This window comes from Myotis lucifugus, unplaced genomic scaffold (genome assembly GCF_000147115.1).
Source record: "Myotis lucifugus unplaced genomic scaffold, Myoluc2.0 scaffold_7, whole genome shotgun sequence".
NCBI classification, from domain to species: domain Eukaryota; kingdom Metazoa; phylum Chordata; class Mammalia; order Chiroptera; family Vespertilionidae; genus Myotis; species Myotis lucifugus.
Genome location: NW_005871055.1, coordinates 16,636,919 through 16,640,049, shown reverse-complemented (window position 1 = coordinate 16,640,049; position 3,131 = coordinate 16,636,919). Strand labels below are relative to the sequence as shown.

The 3,131-nt window shown below is 44.4% G+C and overlaps 1 pseudogene; it reads left to right on the top strand.

Moving 5' to 3' along the window:
• Positions 1-2,032: 2,032 nt before the first annotated feature.
• On the top strand, positions 2,033-2,176 carry LOC111824702 (annotated as a pseudogene).
• Positions 2,177-3,131: the final 955 nt, after the last annotated feature.

Here is a 3,131-nt window from a genome sequence, read left to right as displayed (position 1 = left end):
CCCCTTCAATTTTGAATGATAGCCTTCCTGGACAGAGTATTATTGGGTTCAGTCCCTTGCTTTGCATCACTTTGTATACTTCCTTCCATTTCTTTCTGGCCTGATGTGTTTCTGTTGAGAAATCATTTGATAATCTAATGGGAGATCACTTGTTGGTAACTTTCTCTCTCTTACAGCCTTTAAGATTCTCTCTTTGTTGTTAACATTTGCCATTGTAATTACAACATGTCTTGGTGTGGGTCTTTTGGGTTTATCTTCTTTGGGACTCTCTGTGCTTGTGTGACCTTTTCTTCCCCAAATCAGGGAAGTTTTCTGACATTATTTCTTCAAATAGGTGTTTTAGCCCTTTCTCTTCTTCTTGTCATTCTGGCTCCCCTATTATATGTACACTGCTTCATTTCATGTTGTCCCAAAGCTCCCTCAGGCTCTCCTCCTGTCTTTTTATTTTTTTTTTCAGTTGCAGTTCAGATTGGGTGTGTTTTGCTTCCCTGTCTTCTAATTCGCTAATTCGGGCCTCCGCTTCTCCTAGTCTACTGTAAAGATTCTATAGCTTTTTTAAATTATAGCTATATTACTCTTTATTTCTTCTTGATTTGTACATAGATTGTTGATTTTCTCACCCAACCAGTTAATGAACTGTATGAGTCTTATTCTGAATTCTTTTTCTGACATTTCATTTAGTTTCTTTTCTGGTGATTCCTCCTTTTCTTTCTTTTTGGTTTATTCTCTGTCTCCCCATTTTGCTGTCACTGAAGGATCTAGGTGTAGAATCATGTGGGGTCTGTGGCTACAGTGGAGGGCCTGGTAGCAGGTCACATGGTCACTGATGGTGGCTGCTGGCTCTCCGTGTGCGCACTGTCACGGGCGGTGGCTCCCTGCACAGTAGCAGGCAGATGCTCCTGGCTCTCTGCACTGTCGTGGGCAGCAACTGCATACGCGGTCCTGGGTAGCGGTCCTGGGCAGTGGCTGCTGGCTCCCTCTAAGGTCCTTGGCTGTGGCTGCTGATGTGGAAGGTCATGATGCCGGGGCTAAAGTGTCTGGCTGGTGGGAGGAAAGCGCCCTCTAGAACTCACAGTAGCCCTCAGCCAGGGAGGTTAGAGTCTGGGTGTTCATGGGTTCACAGCCAAGGCAGCAGTTCCCTGGCTGGTGTGGCTGTAGGTTCATGGGTGGAGGTGAGGCTGGGCTCCCAGTCACAGCAGCTCTTCCCTTCAAGATGGCACATCCTCTGCAGCAGAGCTGAGAGATTACAGCAGGAGCAGAGGCTGCCCTGCTATGCGAGCCTGGTCCGCCAGCCTCCGAAGGTCCTGTGAGATCTAGCTGTCCCTTCCTCAGACACACACACACACACCGCACGTCCACACACTCCTCTTTCGCTCCCTCACTCACTCACACTCTCTCCTTCACTGTCATCCTCTTGGCCGCCATCTTGGAATCTTCCCCAAACTATTTTCAATGAGCAATTTTCTGCAGATGTACAAGGAAGAATAAAAGTCATGATGACTATTATTCTGTATAGCCAAAATTTTTAGAAACTTAGATCCCAAAGGAGGAAAAAACTTGAAAAGGATTGGAAAAGGGTATTGATCTATGTTTTAAAGTAGCCATGCAAGAAAACAGATAATCTCATTATTTAATTTTGTTTTCTGCTCAGAAAGCCTTAGATCAGGGGTCCTCAAACTTTTTAAACAGGGGGCCAGTTCACTGTCCCTCAGACCGTTGGAGGGCCGGACTATAGTTTAAAAAAAACTATGAACAAATTCCTATGCACACTGCACATATCTTATTTTGAAGTAAAAAACAAAACGGGAACAAATACAATATTTGTATTTGCATGTGGCCCGTGGGCCGTAGTTTGAGGACCCCTGCTTTAGATGAATAGCATCTTCCGTATGTGGTAATCTCACATCTGTAGGATATGTCTCTAGCAACATTGAGGGGGAATCAAGGATTAAATGTCAGTGAGAGAGAATCTTGTTTGGAACTTTAGTCTGTTCTACAGTATCTAATGGCTATAACTGAAACATATTTTCAGTCCCCCTGGCAGTAGGCAAGGAGACACTTGATTGGTAGTGTTGCTCTTATATCAGTCAGGGCAAAGCAGATGTATAGACCTTAGTTCATCCTAGCTTGATGCCAGTGTTGGTGGCCAGAGCTGTTTTATGCTTGAGGCACATAAAAAAACAACCATATTTTCAGGAACACTTTAGAGCTAAAGTATTTACTCATATATAATCAAGGTCATCTTGCCTCAGGAGAAGATGCTATCCTCAGCTCAACTCTGTCAACACCTCCAGCCCAGTGCTTCTGGGAATCCTTCCTGCCATGATGCCTAAGCTTTCACTTACAGGACCTAGGGACATGGCCTGTAAACTTTCTTTTAGCTGCAGAATTCCTTCTCATAAAAGGAGCCTTAGGTATTTAATGATTCCTGAACCACTAAGAACACACCTGAGAGGTACACGAGGAGCACAGACATCCAGACCCAGCCCCTTCTCACAGCCAGGGGTGCCTGGAGGATTTGGTGGCCCAGGTGGGAAAGCTTGGCACAGTGTAGGAGCCAGACTCAAACTCAGTTATTAATTGTTCCTGATGGACTTAAAGTTTAGAAGATAGACAGTTTGTAGGATAAGAAAAATACTTTTCCTCTGACTTTCTTCTCTTTTTTCTGAAGCTCTGTAAATTCAGCCAGAACCCTCAGCTTTGGGTCTCCAAACTTCACCTCACTGCAACCCTTTTGTGTGTATCTGGCCATTCCACACCCTCACCCAAGGCTGCCCTAATAGGCAACTAATTTTTTTTGAGAATATTGTCTATATAAACAACATTATTTTTAAATATGTTATCCAATTCACAGGCTCATCTGTGGTACAGTGATTTATTAGTGAAGACTTAGAACAATGGGTAGAGAAGATGTGCCTTTTTATTGTGCTTGTTTTATTGTCCAATCAGTGCATGTGATAATTCTTGATCCTGAGTCAGACATGAGTGAGTCACCTCAAATCAGTATGTCAGCACCATCCTCGTGGCCTAATACCACGTGACCCATGACAGAAATACCGTGCTTGACAGGGGCAGGGATTCACCTGAGAGCTGCTGCTCTCCTGCAGTACCCCAGGACAACTCCATGGGTG